The sequence below is a fragment of the Staurois parvus genome, unplaced genomic scaffold, assembly GCF_062004578.1.
Source record: "Staurois parvus isolate SC_StPar_1 unplaced genomic scaffold, SC_StPar_1.0 ptg000436l, whole genome shotgun sequence".
NCBI lineage: Eukaryota > Metazoa > Chordata > Amphibia > Anura > Ranidae > Staurois > Staurois parvus.
Window position 1 is genome coordinate 2,976,941 of NW_028318232.1, and position 18,517 is coordinate 2,995,457.

Sequence of the window (18,517 nt, forward strand, 5' to 3'; positions counted from 1 at the left end):
GGCCACAGAACTGTTACTTAGGGCCACAGAAACGTTACTCAGGGACACAGAATTGTTACTCAGGGACACAGAATTGTTACTGAGGGACACAGAATTGTTACTGAGGGACACAGAATTGTTACTCAGGGACAGACACAGAATTGTTACTGAGGGCCACAGAACCGTTACTTAGGGCCAAAGAATTGTTACTCAGGGACAGACACAGAATTGTTACTGAGGGCCACAGAACCGTTACTTAGGGCCACAGAAACGTTACTCAGGGACAGACACAGAATTCTTACTCAGGGACAGACACAGAATTCTTACTCAGGGACAGACACAGAATTCTTACTCAGGGACAGACACAGAATTGTTACTGAGGGCCACAGAATTGTTACTCAGGGACACAGAATTGTTACTGAGGGACACAGAATTGTTACTGAGGGACACAGAATTGTTACTCAGGGACAGACACAGAATTGTTACTGAGGGCCACAGAACTGTTACTTAGGGCCACAGAACTGTTACTTAGGGCCACAGAAACATTACTCAGGGACACAGAATTGTTACTGAGGGACACAGAATTGTTACTGAGGGACACAGAATTGTTACTCAGGGACAGACACAGAATTGTTACTGAGGGCCACAGAACTGTTACTTAGGGCCACAGAACTGTTACTTAGGGCCACAGAAACGTTACTCAGGGACACAGAATTGTTACTCAGGGACACAGAATTGTTACTGAGGGACACAGAATTGTTACTGAGGGACACAGAATTGTTACTCAGGGACAGACACAGAATTGTTACTGAGGGCCACAGAACTGTTACTGAGGGCCACAGAACTGTTACTTAGGGCCACAGAAACGTTACTCAGGGACACAGAATTGTTACTCAGGGACACAGAATCGTTTAATTAAAGAGTATGTCAGACAACATGCAGAGGAGTGGCAGAGGAGGCAATGTTTTAGGAGCGAGCAGACGTGGCAGCAGAGGAAGGGGTCGAGGCAGCACTATTCGCAGCCAGAGGCTAGTGCTCCCGGTGTCATCCAGTACAGTGAGGAAGAGCTAACAGAGGGCGGTCAGGAACGGGGGGAGACATCCGCCTCTTCAGCAGCCAGGCGAAGAAGTAGTGGCGAGGAGAGTGGCTCGGTAGCCGGTGTAGAGACAGGTTTGTCTCCTGACCCACACGCAGCCGAGGGGGCTAGTAGTGAGGCGGAGACCCTAATTGATGATGATGAGGCTGATTGCACTTGGCAGCCTCGACGTCATCAGGCTATTGCTTCCGCATCATCAGGAGAAGAGGGTGGCAGCTTGGCAGCGAGCAAAACAGTCGGTGGGTTGTCTCCATCGCCACACTCTGCCATGTGCCACTTTCAGATCTCCTCACACACTGCTGGTGTGTTGAATTTTTTGACATAGGGTGCTGGCAGATTACGGGTCTCCCATAGCTGCTGCCAGGCCTCTAATCTGCCATGGGCCCCTATACCGCCTCCTCATGCTGCTGCCAGGTCCACAGTCTCTCATGCCATGTGCCACTTTCAGGTCTCCTCACACTGCTGGTGTGTTCAATTTTTTGACATAGGGTGCTGGCAGATTACGGGCCTCCCATAGCTGCTGCCAGGCCCCTAATCTGCCATGGGCCCCTATATACCGCCTCCTCATGCTGCTGCCAGGTCCAGAGTCTGTCATGGGTCCCTGTACGGCCTCCCATTGCTGCTGTCTCCATCGCCACACTCTGCCATGTGCCACTTTCAGGTCTCCTCACACACTGCTGGTGTGTTGAATTTTTTGACATAGGGTGCTGGCAGATTACGGGCCTCCCATAGCTGCTGCCAGGCCCCTAATCTGCCATGGGCCCCTATATACCGCCTCCTCATGCTGCTGCCAAGTCCAGAGTCTCTCATGGGTCCCTGTACGGCCTCCCATTGCTGCTGTCTCCATCGCCACACTCTGCCATGTGCCACTTTCAGGTGTCCTCACACACTGCTGGTGTGTTGAATTTTTTGACATAGGGTGCTGGCAGATTACGGGCCTCCCATAGCTGCTGCCAGGCCCCTAATCTGCCATAGGCCCCTATATACCGCCTCCTCATGCTGCTGCCAAGTCCAGAGTCTCTCATGGGTCCCTGTAAGGCCTCCCATTGCTGCTGTTTCCATCGCCACACTCTGCCATGTGCCACTTTCAGGTCTCCTCACACACTGCTGTTGTGTTCAATTTTTTGACATAGGGTGCTGGCAGATTACGGGCCTCTCATAGCTGCTGCCAGGCCCCTAATCTGCCATGGGCCCCTATATACCGCCTCCTCATGCTGCTGCCAAGTCCAGAGTCTGTCATGGGTCCCTGTACGGCCTCCCATTGCTGCTGTCTCCATCGCCACACTCTGCCATGTGCCACTTTCAGGTCTCCTCACACACTGCTGGTGTGTTGAATTTTTTGACATAGGGTGCTGGCAGATTACGGGCCTCCCATAGCTGCTGCCAGGCCCCTAATCTGCCATGGGCCCCTATACCGCCTCCTCATGCTGCTGCCAGGTCCAGGCGAACGTAGTCACACAGGGGAGGAACTTCTCAGTGTAATGAACAGAGAAATCGACAGATGGCTGTCTCCGCGCAAACTGAAAATCGGAACCATGTTGACCGACAACGGAAAGAACATGGTGTCTGCTCTGCGTCAAGTAAGGTTGTGCCATGCGCCATGCATGGCTCACGTGTTCAATCTGGTTGTCAAGCGGTTCCTAAAATCCACCATCCCACTGCAAGACATCCTTAAAATGTCACGTAAACTTTGCATGCATTTCAGCCATTCCTACACCGCAAAGCACACCCTCCTTGAGCTGCAGCGGCAGAACGGAATTGCACAGCATCGCCTGATCTGCGACGTTGCAACAAGGTGGAATTCAACCCTACACATGTTAGACCGCCTTTACGAACAGCGAAAGGCCATCACAGATTTCCTGATGTTACAAGCCGATAAAGGTACTCCCCTGTGTAACTTCGATGTCAGCCATTGGCAGCTCATGCGTGACACCTGCCGCTTGCTCAGGCCCTTTGAGGAGGCCACGCTATTCGTGAGTCGGCAGGACTATGGGATGAACGACGTCATTCCTCTGTTGCACGTCCTGGAACAAATGCTGTTAACAATGGCTGGTCAGGGTGCGGTAGACGTGGCGCACAGATCTCAACGCCACATGACCCCTGTGGGGGCAGGACAGGAAGAAGAGGAGGAGGTAGAGGAGGACATTTGTGCTCAGGAATTATTGAGTGAAATGGGTGGTTTTTCCACTCAGCGGACAGGAGTGGAGGAGCAGGAGCATCTGGTAGAGGAGGAGGAGACAGAGGACCCAGACGCACCATGGCAGTATGCTGTGGAGATGGAGGCAGGGAGTCCCTCGCATTCCTTGGCACAAATGGCCCATAGCATGCTCGCTTGCTTGCGTAGCGACAGCCGAATAATAACCATCAGACAGAGGGATGACTTTTGGCTGTCCACCTTGTTGGACCCTCGCTACCGTTCCAAAATGGTGGCCTTTTTCACACCTGCTGAGAGGGAGGCCAAAATAACGTACTATAAAAACCACCTATGTAGTCAGTTGGTCTCTGCCTTTCTGCGCCAATGTCCATCCTCAGACACTGTGGGCCCTGTGCGCTCGCGTTACGCTGCCATGGCAGCAGGGGAGGGGTGGGGTGGTAGGAGCAGTGGCAGCTCCACCAGCAGCAGCTGCCTCAGTCTGCAGTCGATGATGAGTAGCTTTCTTCACCAGCGCAGTGAGGAAACTACTAACCAGCCGCAGCAGCAGCAGCATCAGGTGGACCTGGAGCAGGAGCTCAAACAACAGGCTTGGGCCTACTTGGACAGCACCCTGCCAACCGAGGTAGACAATCCCCTTGACTACTGGGCAACGAAACTTGACCTTTGGCCCCAACTAGCTGAATTTGCCCTTGAAAGGCTGTCATGCCCGGCCAGTAGCGTGGCATCGGAGCGCGTGTTTAGTGCGGCAAGAGGTATTGTAACTCCGCGGAGGACACGACTGTCCACCCAAAGTGTGGAGAGACTCACGTTTGTGAAAATGAATCAGGCGTGGATTAGTCTGGATTTCAAACCACCAGTTCCTGACACAACTGACTAAATCCGCCATGAATCATGCCCCAAACATGTGCCACTTTCAGGTCTCCTGACACTGCTGGTGTGTTGAATTTTTTGACATAGGGTGCTGGCAGATTACGGGCCTCCCATAGCTGCTGCCAGGCCCCTAATCTGCCATGGGCCCCTATATACCGCCTCCTCATGCTGCTGCCAGGTCCAGAGTGTGTCATGGGTCCCTGTACGGCCTCCCATTGCTGCTGTCTCCATCGCCACACTCTGCCATGTGCCACTTTCAGGTCTCCTCACACTGCTGGTGTGTTGAATTTTTTGACATAGGGTGCTGGCAGATTACGGGCCTCCTATAGCTGCTGCCAGGCCCCTAATCTGCCATGGGCCCCTGTACTGCCTCTTCATGCTGCTGCCAGGTCCAGAGTGTGTCATGGGTCCCTGTACGGCCTCCCATTGCTGCTGCCAGGAGGCAGCAGGGTCGCAGCAGTGTCAGTGGAGGCAAACGGCCACGGAGTAGAGCACCAGCTCCACTGCAGCCTACCAACACGGCCAGTAGTGGTGCCGGTGTGCACGGAGGAAGTAGCAGTCAGCCAGTGAGGAGTAGCGGGGGCAAAGTTTCCTACTCGGCGGTGTGGCAATTTTTCGTCAAGCCGCCCGAGGAAGTAAACGTAGCCGTATGTCGACTATGTGGCCAGAAAGTCAAGCGTGGCCAGGGGGCCCATGTTGGGACTACAGCGTTGCGTCAGCATATGCAGCGTCGCCATTCGGTGGCCTGGGAAAACCGTGATAAAGATACGGCGGTTCTGCCTGCCCCAGCCCAGGGTTCCATTTTGTCATAGGGTGCTGGCAGATTACGGGCATCCCATTGCTGCTGCCAGGCCTTAATCTGCCATGGGCCCCTGTACCGCCTCCTCATGCTGCTGCCAGGTCCAGAGTCTGTCATGGGTCCCTGTACGGCCTCCCATTGCTGCTGTCTCCATCGCCACACTCTGCCATGTGCCACTTTCAGGTCTCCTCACACACTGCTGGTGTGTTGAATTTTTTGACATAGGGTGCTGGCAGATTACGGGCCTCCCATAGCTGCTGCCAGGCCCCTAATCTGCCATGGGCCCCTATATACCGCCTCCTCCTGCTGCTGCCAAGTCCAGAGTCTGTCATGGGTCCCTGTACGGCCTCCCATTGCTGCTGTCTCCATCGCCACACTCTGCCATGTGCCACTTTCAGGTCTCCTCACACTGCTGGTGTGTTGAATTTTTTGACATAGGGTGCTGGCAGATTACGGGCCTCCTATAGCTGCTGCCAGGCCCCTAATCTGCCATAGGCCCCTATATACCGCCTCCTCATGCTGCTGCCAGGTCCAGAGTCTCTCATGGGTCCCTGTACGGCCTCCCATTGCTGCTGTCTCCATCGCCACACTCTGCCATGTGCCACTTTCAGGTCTCCTCACACACTGCTGGTGTGTTGAATTTTTTGACATAGGGTGCTGGCAGATTACGGGCCTCCCATAGCTTCTGCCAGGCCCCTAATCTGCCATGGGCCCCTATATACCGCCTCCTCATGCTGCTGCCAAGTCCAGAGTCTCTCATGGGTCCCTGTACGGCCTCCCATTGCTGCTGTCTCCATCGCCACACTCTGCCATGTGCCACTTTCAGGTCTCCTCACACACTGCTGGTGTGTTGAATTTTTTGACATAGGGTGCTGGCAGATTACGGGCCTCCCATTGCTGCTGCCAGGCCCGTAATCTGCCATGGGCCCCCGTACCGACTCCTCATGCTGTGACGTTGCAACAAGGTGGAATTCAACCCTACATATGTTAGACCGCCTTTACGAACAGCAAAAGGCCATCACAGATTTCCTGATGTTAAAAGCGGATAAAGGTACTCCCTGTGTAACTTAGATGTCAACCATTGGCAGCCCATGCGTGACACCTGCGCTTGCTCAGGCCCTTTGAGGAGGCCACGCTATTCGTGAGTCGGCAGGACTATGGGATGAACGACGTCATTCCTCTGTTGCACGTCCTGGAACAAATGCTGTTAATAATGGCTGGTCAGGGTGCGGTAGACGTGGCGCACAGATCTCAACGCCACATGACCCATGTGGGGGCAGGACAGGAAGAAGAGGAGGAGGTAGAGGAGGACATTGGTGCTCAGGAATTATTGAGTGAAATGGGTGGTTTTTCCACTCAGCGGACAGGAGTGGAGGAGCAGGAGCATCTGGTAGAGGAGGAGGAAGAGGAGACAGAGGACCCAGACGCACCGTGGCAGTATGCTGTGGAGATGGAGGCAGGGAGTCCCTCGCATTCCTTGGCACAAATGGCCCATAGCATGCTCGCTTGCTTGCGTAGCGACAGCCGAATAATAACCATCAGACAGAGGGATGACTTTTGGCTGTCCACCTTGTTGGACCCTCGCTACCGTTCCAAAATGGTGGCCTTTTTCACACCTGGTGAGAGGGAGGCCAAAATAACGTACTATAAAAACCACCTATGTAGTCAGCTGGTCTCTGCCTGTCTGCGCCAACGTCCATCCTCAGACACTGTGGGCCCTGTGCGCTCGCGTTACGCTGCCATGGCAGCAGGGGAGGGGTGGGGTGGTAGGAGCAGTGGCAGCTCCACCAGCAGCAGCTGCCTCAGTCTGCAGTCGATGATGAGTAGCTTTCTTCACCAGCGCAGTGAGGAAACTAATAACCAGCCGCAGCAGCAGCAGCATCAGGTGGACCTGGAGCAGGACCTCAAACAACAGGCTTAGGCCTACTTGGACAGCATCCTGCCAACCGAGGTAGACAATCCCCTTGACTACTGGGCAACGAAATTTGACCTTTGGCCCCAACTAGCTGAATTTGCCCTTGAAAGGCTGTCATGCCCGGCCAGTAGCGTGGCATCGGAGCGCGTGTTTAGTGCGGCAGGAGGTATTGCAACTCCGCGGAGGACACGACTGTCCACCCAAAGTGTGGAGAGACTCACGTTTGTGAAAATGAATCAGGCGTGGATTAGTCTGGATTTCAAACCACCAGTTCCTGACACAACTGACTAAATCCGCCATGAATCATGCCCCAAACATGTGCCACTTTCAGGTCTCCTCACACTGCTGGTGTGTTCCATTTTTTGTCATAGGGTGCTGGCAGATTACGGGCCTCCCATAGCTGCTGCCAGGCCCCTAATCTGCCATGGGCCCCTATACCGCCTCCTCATGCTGCTGCCAAGCCCCTAATCTGCCATGGGCCCCTATACCGCCTCCTCATGCTGCTGCCAAGTCCAGAGTCTGTCATGGGTCCCTGTACGGCCTCCCATTGCTGCTGTCTCCATCGCCACACTCTGCCATGTGCCACTTTCAGGTCTCCTCACACTGCTGGTGTGTTGAATTTTTTGACATAGGGTGCTGGCAGATTACGGGCCTCCTATAGCTGCTGCCAGGCCCCTAATCTGCCATGGGCCCCTATACCGCCTCCTCATGCTGCTGCCAGGTCCAGAGTCTCTCATGGGTCCCTGTACGGCCTCCCATTGCTGCTGTCTCCATCGCCACACTCTGCCATGTGCCACTTTCAGGTCTCCTCACACTGCTGGTGGGTTCCATTTTGTCATAGGGTGCTGACAGATTACGGGCCTCCCATTGCTGCTGCCAGGCCTGTAATCTGCCATGGGCCTCCGTACCGCCTGGTCACGCTGCTGCTGGGTCCACAGTGTGACATGGGTCCCTGTAACGCCTCCCATTGCTCCCACTCTGCCATGTGCCACTTTGAGGTCTCCTCACACTCCTGCTGGTTTCCATTTTGTCATAGGTTGCTGTATGACCTCCCATTGCTGCTGCCTCCACCGCCACACTGTGGCTCCAAACACTGGTTTTGGCCCCGTGACTGGCCAAATGAGTGAAGTGTGCGGTGATTCTAAGATCGACGGCACTCATCTGCATGTCATACTGACTGACAGTATTATTTCTCTTCCCCAGCAGACTCCAAGGACATTTAAATTAAAGGTACAGTGTTCTGCACTAATATTAAGTCTCTCTGAAGCCTAGAAACACCCTTTTTTAAGTTAAATTCACAGCGAATATATTCGACTCGAATCGAATATTGTCCACGAATTCGCCGAATCAGTCGAATCGAATTTTTGAATACTTCGCTCATCTCTAATCATCAGTGTCAGATGAAGGCATACCTGTGGATTTTTTAAACGTGGTTCAGTGTCCCCTGCCCTGTCAAGCAGGTATGTTTAGGTGACTACTGCAGGGGAACTTAAGTACATATGCATTAACCTGGGTTCACAGTAAATCTAGTCAATCCACAGTGACCAGATATCAACTATGAATCATTGATTATTTCACTGGCAAACTAATTTATTCAGTGAACTGGTAAATGAGGTCTGTAAAAAACTGCAGAACACGCAGCAACCTCCTCCCTTTTACCAATTCAGGGAGCATGTGCTCCATTCAAAGTCATAAATTGTGGGCGACATTTTTATATATATATTTTATGTACAGTGTATGTTGATATTTGCATGTAGTGGTCTCTTCTGGTTCTGGGTGGGGGTTTACATAGTTAGTAAATTTAAAAAAGGCATGTGTCCATCAACATGAAAAAACTGAAAACCTTCATCCACAAAACTTTAAAAGAGAAGTACAGCCAAAGCTCATTTGGCTATACATTATATTGCCAAAAGTATTGGGATGCCTGCCGTTACACAGACATAAACTTTAAAGAGTTTAGGAGTGTGTCTATGGGAATGTTTGAGCATTCTTCCTGAAGCGTATTTGTGAGGTCAGGCACTGATGTCAGACGAGAAGGCCTGGCTTGCAGTCTCTGCTCTAATTCATCCCAAAGGTGTTCTATTGGGTTGAGGTCAGGACTCTGTGCAGGCCAGTCAAGTTCCTCCACCCAAAACTCACTCATCTATATCTTTATGGACCTTGCTTTTTGCACTGGTGCGCAGTCATGTTGGAACAGGAAGAGGCCATCCCCAAATTGTTCCCACAATGCTGAAATTGTCCAAAATGTATTGGTATGCTGACGCCTTAAGAGTTTCCTTCACTGGAACTAAAGGCCAAGCCCCTTAGTTAACACTAGTTATTCAGATTGTATAACAATTGAAGAACACCAGACAAAAGAAAATAAAAAATGCAAGAATCAAATTGTTATACATTTTTGGCTGTTATTTCAATGAATACAAGCAGTGATCAAGACTGATCCAAGTAACGAAGAAAGTTAGTATGGATTCCATTCATACAGTTGCAAGAAAAAGTATGTGAACCCCTTGGGATTACATGGAGTTTTGCATGAATTGGGCATAAAATGTGCTCTGAACGTCATCTAAGTCACAACAATAGAAGAACACAGTCTGCTGAACATAATACTACACAAACATTAGATGTTGCCATGGTTTAATTGCACATAACATGTAAACATTCACAGTGCAGGGAGGAAAAAGTATGTGAAACTTTGGGCTTAATAACTGGTTGACCCTCCTTTGGAAGCAATAACGTCAACCAAACATTTCCTGTAGTTGCAGATGAGACCTGCACAACGACCTGGAGTAATTTTGGACCAATCCTCTTCACAAAACTGTTTCAGTGTAGCAATATTCTTGGGATGTCTGGTGTGAATTGCTCTCTTAAGGTCATGCCACAGCATATCAATGGGGTTGAGGTCAGGACTCTGACTTGGCCACTCCAGAAGGCGTATTCTGTGCTGTTGCAGCCATTGTTTTGTTGAATTACTTGTATGCTTTGGGTCATTGTCCTGTTGCATCACCCATCCTCTGCGGAGCTTCAGTTGGCGGACAGATGGTCGTACGTTTTCCTGCAAAATGTCTTGATAAACTCTGGAATTCATTTTCCCATCAATGACAACAATCCGTCCAGGCCCTGAGGCAGCAAAGCAGCCCCAAACCATGATGCTCCCTCCGCCATGTTTTACAGTAGGGATGAGGTTTTGATGTTGGTGTGCTGTGCCTTTTTTTCTCCACACATATTGTTGTGTGTTCTTCCCAAACAACTCAATCTTGGTTTCATCTGTCCACAGTATATTTTGCCAGTAGTGCTGTGGAACATCCAGGTGCTCTTTTGCAAACTTCAAACGTGCTGCAATATTCTTTTTGGACAGCAATGGCTTCCTCTGTGGTGTCCTCCCATGTACTCCATTCTTGTTTAGTGTTTTCCTTATTGTAGATGTGTCAACAAAAATGTTAGCATGTGCCAGAGATTTCTGTAGGTCTTTAGCTGACACTCTGGGATTCTTCTTTACCTCGTGCAGCATTCTGCGCTGTGCTCTTGCAGTCATTTTTACAGGACGACCACGCCTAGGGAGAGTAGCAACAGTGCTAAAATGTCTCCATTTGTAGATAGTCTGTCTTACAGTGGACACATCAAGGCTTTTGGAGATACATTTGTAACCCTTTCCAGCTTCATGCAAGTCAACAATTCTTGATCGTAGGTCTTCTGAGAGCTCTTTTCTGCGAGGCATGGTTCACATCAGACAGTGCTTCTTGAAACCAGTAAACCCAAAACAGGTGTGTGTTTTTTAAGGGCAGGACAGCTTTCAGCAACACATCCAATATCATCACACTGATTGGAGTCAAGGTTGGCTCACTCCTGGCTCCAGTTAGCTCTGGGAGAAGTCATTAAGCTAGGGCCTCACATACTTTTTCCTCCCTGCACTGTGAATGTTTACATGTTACGTGCAATTAAACCATGGCAACATCTAATGTTTGTGTAGCATTATGTTCAGCAGACTGTGTTCTTCTATTGTTGTGACTTAGATGACGTTCAGAGCACATTTTATTCCCAGTTCATGCAAAACTCACTTACTTTTTCTTGCAACTGTATACTTTCAAAATCTGTGATAATTCAGGAATCTGCCAGAACTATATATTATATATAGAACAATTAAAGCTGATTTCCAGGCAACCACTAAAGCCTACCTGTGAATTAAAAATACTATCCTGTAAACTCTGAACATGTGCTAAAGTCAGGAAGCACACTTGTTTCAACCATAATCCAAATTATTATCAGTTCACTGCAGCCAGAATCCAGAAAGTGACTTTACAGGATTATTAGAAATGTCTCTCTTTCTGGTTCCCGTCTCACAAAATACTTTCAGGCACACGAGGCAGAGTTGAACCTGAAGTGTGGTTGTGAGAAACAATTTTAGTACTGACTGTAGCAAGTGTGCACACAGAGATAGACGCGGTTCAACCATTTTGCTCCAACCCTCCATTTGTTTAAGAATTCCCCATGTTGTCCCATCATCTCCCCTCCCTCTCTGTTCATTTACAGTGACATGTGGCCTGAGTGATGAGGAGTGTCACAGGAGGCCAGAGCTATAAAACCCCCAAGGGAGCTGGGGCCTCACTGTCTAAAGAACCTGTGCAATCTGGCACATTGTAAAAGGATAACCCAAGCCTTCCCCTGAGTTCAAAGACATTCCAGAGGAGTAAGAAACTAGATAACACTTTTAAAATCCATTTTTCCCCTATGTCTCATATCTTGGAATAACAGGCATATCTTCAGATTGGCCACGAAAAGACAAACAGTTTGATATGCCACTTTCCTTGGCTGGAATATATAGGAAAGCAGAAAATTACATCTCTTGAACCATTCAAGTCTGTATTTTATATTTCATATCTAACCGTTCCGCAGATGCGTCTGCATATAAATCTACCCGCAGGTGGAATGTTACTTGTGCCTAGGAAAAGTTATGAGCCAAAATATAAGCTATGAGGGATTTTGGTTCTAGCTTGGGTCTCCGCCAAGACAACCCCTCCCCAAATGAGGCATTGGTCCTTGGCTTCAGAGACACCCCCTGCTGGGGGACTACAAAATAGGCTGTCAGGCCTAAGAGTTGAAGTTGAAGAATTCTCCCTTTTAACATCAGAACCAACTTGGGAGACGGTGCCCTTTTGATCTGAAAATTGATCTGCTTAACCCAAGGCTGATTGGCAAGTACTTTAACCCTTTAACCTCCTTTCTGTTATTTCTTTGCTGTGCTATTGTTCTCTGTATATTTATATATATATATATATTGGTTACATCTTTTTTCTGTAAATATTTTTATTGCACGCGTTTGACCTTTTAGTAATAAATCGTACTTTCTGACAGTGTTGAACTGTTTCTACAGCTCTTTATTGCAACTTACGAATTCCTGCCTCTAAAAGAGTGCTACTGTGTGTGTTTAACCCTCTGTATAACCTGTCTGTGGTGACATTGCTATACAGACGATTATCTCAACCATCATAGTGTTATTGCTCATATTGCCGAGTTTCCTCTATCTCTGTACAAAAAGGAGGTGGTGGCAGTGGGAAGGGTTAATTGCGTCATTAACCTGACCCAGTAACAATCACACCCAGGCTGCCGGTACATCGATTTGTGGTCCATTAGCTTGAAAATCGTTGTGCACGGTGCAGCTTGGCGTGGCATTGTTACGCACGTGACATAACAGTTTTAGATTGGCTAGTCCTTCGGTCATGAGTTTGGTGAGAAGGGCTGGGGTCTGACGTGCGATCGTCACACTGACGTCTTTACATCAGGCTTTCTGAATGTAATAAGAAACAAGGAGCCTGTAGTAGCTGTGTTTGGAAATACTTATCATAACATTATAACTAGAGTGTGCCTTAAAAACCTGTAAGTGCTAGGATAAGAGATCATCTAAAAAAGTCCTAGTGCTATAGAGGTAGATTATTGACATTAGTCGGTTAGTAGGTTGACAACCCTGCCTATAACCAAAATTATCCAGCTTACCCACTAATCTGTTTTGGGCACAATTTGTATCAATAGTTTTAGATTACATTTAAATTGTATAGTTTTCATTGCCATGCGTATGGCAGGGGCATGCAGTGCTTTAGTCTCACTGCATTGAATTAGATATGTGACATTTTATTTGCATCTTATTAGCATTCAATAATTATTGTATACAATCATACAATACACTGTCCAAGACTTCATTCACCATTAGGTTGCACAGAACTGTATAAACTCTTTGGGTGAGATTCAATATAATGTTTATAACAGATTTCTGGTGGTAATCCACTAAAAGACAGACCTAAAAGACAGGTGCCAAACTAAAGCCATGCAACACTTTCGTTATTATTTCCCACATGTGCAACAAACGCACAAAGTTTTTATTTGTGACTCTTCACTGTCAAGTAGCTCTTATTTTGTCATGACATTATTCAGCCACTGGTGCCCTTGTAACCATGAATGCAGTTATAAAATGTACTACATCAGGGGAGTAGCTACAAGTGCCGCAATTGTGACCTGGCCCCATGCTGCAGGGGGCCTGTGTATATTCCTGGATAGGAGGCGCGGCAGAGGCGACTGCATATTGAGGAGCTGATCTTTCCAGGTTCCTCCTACAGCCACAGAATGCCTGTGGGAGAGGATGAGCATGCATTCAGTGGCTGCAGGAGGAACATGAAGAGATGGATTCCTCTATATGCAGCCACCCCACCTCTCCTCCTATCTAGCTTCTTTCGGCTGCACCTGAGCTGAGAGAGTTAGCGCAGACAGTTCCCCACCTCCAGCCCCACCCCACGGATGGGAGAGGAGGGAGATCTGCTTCTGCTTTGCACTGACAGTTCCCCCCTTCCCCCCTGCTTCGCACAAATGGGAGAAAAGAGGGAGCTGCTTCTGCTCCTTCCTTCCCTCCCTTCTTTTCTTTCCTTCCTTCCTTCCTTTTTAGATTCCTGATATCTCACTTACACCTCCCCCAACTAGGTTCCTAAAAATTAAAAAAAAAATTATATTTAAATTAAAAAAATGTAAATACTGAAACCAGCAGCGGAACTATCAGGGTCTCAAAGGTTACACTTGTGACCGGCCCTGGCATTCTGCCACTGGGCTCAGAGGGAAGGGCCCCCTCTAGGGGTCAGGGGGGCCCATCATGGTTTCTTGCACCAGGGCCTTGAAGGGTCTAGTTACGCCACTGTACTACATCATAGGTTTGCTTCATCATAGATTGACAGAGCACAGATAGCTTCTAGACAGCCTGCTAGTGCCAATGGAATCGTCCTACTGCCATCTGCTGTCAATCACAAGGAAGGTGGACCTGATGAAGAACTAGCCTAGAGAGACAGACCTGGTGGGGAAGTTGTGTCTTAACTAATTAATTGGGTACCACCCACCCAGCTGCTCAACTCCACACAGCAGACCTGAAATATACCAGTCATTCAGTAACTGAACAGATTCAGCCATTGCACCTGTCACCAGGCAGAGTGCTCAGTAATGCTGAGCCTATTAAATTTATCAGGAATTACTAAACTGAACTGAGGAGGGAGTGCCCGGTATGAATTAGTGATATTTTCCACTCTAAAGCTGGCCATACACGCTTCTAATTTCTTTCATTCAGCCCACAGGGTGATTAAAAGAAATTCATTGATTCCTCCAGCCACACTAAACAGCATTAATAGAGGAATGTTAGTGGCCATCTATTGTATTCAGCAGTTGCTATTCCAGAGGCTGCACAGTGCCTGGTTAGATGCAAGTGCTGCGATGCTGAGAATTTTTGGACAAGCTGCCTCACCCCTATTATAAACTCAGCAGGTGCACTGGGAGGGGGGCAAAATGAGCTCTTTTGTGAAATCTGATATGTTGCTCCAGAGTGCTTGCAGCTACAGAGGTGAGTGAGGGCTTGTAATAAATCTCATTTATTGCTAGTTCAAATATAAAATACTGTAAATACTTGAATGTACATACCTAATCACAGGTTCCCTTTATGGGTGAATTGAATATTTCTCAATTTAAAGTAGAAATTGCATTTCATAACTTTATATACTCATATACAGTAGCTAGAAAAAGATTGTCTAAAAGATTTTAACATACTGTATGTAAGTATGTTCCTTTTTAGCAGTCACACACTTAGACAAAAAGGTTATATTGAATCTGTGTAGAAACATCAATAAGAAAGTATCGTTCACATTCTATACCTTGTGACAAGACACAAAAAGTTTAAATAATAAGGCTTTTCATGTTGCAGTTTGGCAATAGGAGACGACAAGGCTGAGGTTATATATAGAAAGTATGTTACATAATCATAGTCCGAATTTAGTAGAAAGACGTAGGGTAACGCTGATTGATTTTTTATAGGGATAAAAGATTCAGGAGAAACTCAGAAACAGATCAGATTTGCATGCAACTCACTGTTATTTGCTGCCAAATGTTTGTAGAAACTCTTTAGGCCATCAGTATTGTTAAAATACTGGAGAGCTGGAGAGGTGAGGTGTATAAGAGCCTGTAGAGTATTTGTAAACATATTTTCTAGAGGAAGTATCATTGATTTGTAACCTGTCTCCTTAAGCCCTCATTCACATTATGTTGCATGGCATAAGGCATCGCGTGTATATACGTTTTTGTGTGAATTGTTATACTTCACATACAGCAATCCATTCAATTTCAATGCTTCATGAAGCAAAGAAACTCATGTGCCTTTTGAGCTTCAGATTTTATATATGTTTTACCTACAATTTTTTGTGAACAAAACATGAGTCTTACTTGTGTTTGGGTGCTATTAACAATAACTGGCAAAATCATGTGATTTTACTTCTATTCATGCGCCACTATAGCACGAATGCAGCCTAAAGGTTTTTTTTTTTTTACAAAACAGGAGTGCTTTATTGAAGCATAAGAGCATTACATGGAAGAACTGAAAACAATTTGGCATAGTACAAAGCAAGTGTGAGATACAAGGATGAAATCCAAACATACTGGCCCTGATTCACTATTGGGCGTGGGCGCATATTTATGGGCTTAAGCCCAATTTTCATGGGCGTCCGTCCATTTTTGACCCTGCAACCTAATTCACTATTGAGCAGAGCCCATAAGCAGACGCCCAATCTAATTCACAAAAAGACACACGCCCGGAATCAGACTCACAAAAGCAGACTTGCTAAGAAGCACGTCTAACACCATGAAAAATCACTGTAGAGACATGTTCACTTAGAAATTTGCTTTGCCAAATATCAGGACTTCACTTTAAACAATATCTGCTATTTCCAAAAAAATTAAGAATGTGTTAAAAATTGTTTTTTTCAAGGAAATCGACACAGTAAAAATCTAGACGCCCGTGCAGTGTCTTTGGCAGATAGAACTGAGCATGTGCAGAACACCTTTTAGACCTCTGCCATGGGCGTTTGCTTTTTAGCCACTGACTAATAGTGAATCTGATTGTGGATTCCTCTGACAGCCGGCACTCGGTCGCGACTACTGTGTTTAATAAACAGCATTAAGCATATCTTCATGTAATCTAATTAGATTTCCTTCGTTTTAGTGATTATATTTTTGTTTCTTATCCTTTATAATTATTTCTGTTATGATTTTACTTATTTTGAAGGTCTAGATAAAATTTATTTTGAAAGCTGAATGTAAAAATAAAGGTCCGCAATAAAAAAAAAAAAAAAAAAACAGCGTGGGTCCCCCCTCTCATCCATACCAAGCCCTTCGGGTCTGGTATGGATATTAAGGGGGAACTCCATGCTGAAATTTAAAAAAAAAACAGCGTGGGTCCCCCTCAATATCCATACCAGACCTTTATCCGAGCATGCAGCCCGGCAGGTCAGGAAAGGGGGGGGGGACGAGCGAGCGCCCCCCCCCTCCTGAACCATACCAGGCCACATGCGCTCAACATGGGGGGGGTGCTTTGGGGCAGGGGGGCTCCCCCCCCCAAAGCACCTTGTCCCCATGTTGATGAGGACAAGGGCCTCTTCCCCACAACCCTGGCCGGTGGTTGTGGGGGTCTGCGGGTGGGGGGCTTATCAGAATCTGGAAGCCCCCTTTAACAAGGGGGCCCCCAGATCCCGGTCCCCCCCCCTACGTGAATGATTCTGCGGTACACGGTCCACAGACTCATTCACAAAAAAACTAAGTGTGGTGTAAAAAAAACACAGTACAGGGTCTTTGACAAGTCCTTTATTAAAACAATGTCCCCCGAAGTAGATCCAACGTCAATCGCGGCGGCGGCGACCCGAAAAAAGGAAAAAAAAAAAAGGTTCCGCTCCCGTCCGAGGCTTCCAGCCTAGTGAAGAAAAGCCTAGCTGACAGTTCTTATATAGGTATGGGCGGGGCCAGCCGGGGACATCATCCCAGTGACCCGCCCCATGTCACATGCTTGCTGTTCCCGGCTGGCCCCGCCCATACCTATATAAGAACTGTCAGCTAGGCTTTTCTTCACTAGGCTGGAAGCCTCGGACGGGAGCGGAACCTTTTTTTTTTTTTTCCTTTTTTCGGGTCGCCGCCGCCGCGATTGACGTTGGATCTACTTCGGGGGACATTGTTTTAATAAAGGACTTGTCAAAGACCCTGTACTGTGTTTTTTTTACACCACACTTAGTTTTTTTGTGAAGGAGTCTGCGGGAGCATCTACCGCAGACTCCTTCACGTAGGGGGGGGGGCCGGGATCTGGGGGCCCCCTTGTTAAAGGGGGCTTCCAGATTCTGATAAGCCCCCCGCCCGCAGACCCCCACAACCACCGGCCAGGGTTGTGGGGAAGAGGCCCTTGTCCTCATCAACATGGGGACAAGGTGCTTTGGGGGGGGGGAGCCCCCCTGCCCCAAAGCACCCCCCCCATGTTGAGGGCATGTGGCCTGGTATGGTTCAGGAGGGGGGGGCGATCGCTCGTCCCCCCCCTTTCCTGACCTGCCGGGCTGCATGCTCGGATAAGGGTCGGTATGGATATTGAGGGGGACCCACGCTGTTTTTATTTTTAATTTCAGCGTGGAGTTCCCCCTTAATATTCATACCAGATCCGAAGGGCTTGGTACAGATGGGAGGGGGGACCCCACGCCAGTTATTTAAAAAACTGTTTCTAATTCCCCGCAATACTTTGACATTCAACTGTCAGTGGGGAACTCCGCCGACAGCTGAAACATGAGCGCTGCATTGGTTTTCACTACTAAAACGCCGCATGAGTTGATAACATAACTCATGCGGGATTTTAGAAGCGACAGCCATGTGTTAATGTTTCAGCTGTCAGCGGGGTTCCCCACTGACAGCTGAATGTAAAATAATTCCCTTTATAGCATAAATAATAATAAAAAACAGCGTGGGGTCCCCCCTCCCATCTGTACCAAGCCCTTCGGATCTGGTATGGATATTAAGGGGGAACTCCACGTCGAAAATTAAAAAAAAAAACAGCGTGGGTCCCCCTCAATATCCATACCAGACCCTTATCCGAGCATGCAGCCCGGCAGGTCAGGGAAGGGGGGGGGACGAGCGAGCACCCCCCCCCCTCCTGAACCATACCAGGCCACATGCCCTCAACATGGGGGGGTGCTTTGGGGCAGAGGGGCTCCCCCCCCCAAAGCACCTTGTCCCCATGTTGATGAGGACAAGGGCCTCTTCCCCACAACCCTGGCCGGTGGTTGTGGGGGTCTGCGGGCGGGGGGCTTATCAGAATCTGGAAGCCCCCTTTAACAAGGGGGCCCCCAGATCCTGGCCCCCCCCCTACGTGAAGGAGTCTGCGGTAGA

The 18,517-nt window shown here is 48.3% G+C and overlaps 1 protein-coding gene across 1 annotated transcript in view; it reads left to right on the forward strand.

The window, feature by feature from the left end:
* GRIN2B (glutamate ionotropic receptor NMDA type subunit 2B) overlaps nucleotides 1-18,517 on the forward strand; it is a 942,931-nt gene that overhangs the window by 170,640 nt on the left and 753,774 nt on the right. The window lies entirely within an intron of this gene.